Raw genomic sequence first — 1,187 nt, 5'->3', positions numbered from 1 at the left:
GAGGCAGATGCTTGGAATTTAGAATGGTAGAAAGTGGCTTTAGCAGCAGAGACAGAGGAGGAAAATGTAGAGAGGAGGGAGTGAAAGGATGCCAGGTCCGCAGGGATAGTTTTCCTCCATTTCCGCCGGCTGCCCGGAGCCCTGTTCTGTGAGCTCGCAAGGAGTCGTCGAGCCACGGAGCGGGAGGGGAGGACCGAGCCGGCCTGGAGGATAGGGGACATAGGGAGTCAAAGGATGCAGTAAGGGAGGAGAGGAGGGTTGAGGAGGCAGAATCAGGAGATAGGTTGGAGAAAGTTTGAGCAGAGGGAAGAGATGATAGGATGGAAGAGGAGAGAGTAGCGGGGGAGAGAGAGCGAAGGTTGGGACGGCGCGATACCATCCGAGTAGGGGCAGTGCGGGAAGTGTTGGATGAGAGTGAGAGGGAAAAGGATACAAGGTAGTGGTCGGAGACTTGGAGGGGAGTTGCAATGAGGTTAGTGGAAGAACAGCATCTAGTAAAGATGAGGTCAAGCGTATTGCCTGCCTTGTGAGTAGGGGGAAGGTGAGAGGGTGAGGTTGGAAAGAAGGAGGCAGAGAGGAATGAGTCAAAGGTAGACGTGGGGAGGTTAAAGTCGCCCAGAACTGTGAGAGGTGAGCCGTCCTCAGGAAAGGAGCTTATCAAGGCATCGAGCTCATTGATGAACTCTCCGAGGGAACCTGGAGGGCGATAAATGATAAGGATGTTAAGCTTGAAAGGGCTGGTAACTGTGACAGCATGGAATTCAAAGGAGGCGATAGACAGATGGGTAAGGGGAGAAAGAGAGAAAGACCACTTGGGAGAGATGAGGAGCCACCACCCCGCTGACCAGAAGCTCTCGGGGTGTCGAGAACACGTGGGCGGACGAGGAGAGAGTAGGAGTAGCAGTGTTATCTGTGGTGATCCATGTTTCCGTCAGTGCCAAGAATTCAAGGGACTGGAGGGAGGCATAGGCTGAGATGAACTCTGCCTTGTTGGCCGCAGATCGGCAGTTCCAGAGGCTACCGGAGACCTGGAACTCCACGTGGGTCGCACGCGCTGGGACCACCAGATTAGGGTGGTCGCGGCCACGCGGTGTGGAGCGTTTGTATGGTCCAGGGATAGACAGACACATAGTTGACAGGCTACAGAAAAGGCTACGCTAATGCAAGGAGATTGAATGACAAGTGGA

Source organism: Oncorhynchus keta, chromosome 13, assembly GCF_023373465.1.
Source record: "Oncorhynchus keta strain PuntledgeMale-10-30-2019 chromosome 13, Oket_V2, whole genome shotgun sequence".
In the NCBI taxonomy this organism is placed as follows: Eukaryota; Metazoa; Chordata; class Actinopteri; order Salmoniformes; family Salmonidae; genus Oncorhynchus; species Oncorhynchus keta.
The sequence above is the reverse complement of the archived record's forward strand: the minus strand, read 5'-3'. Positions refer to the sequence as shown.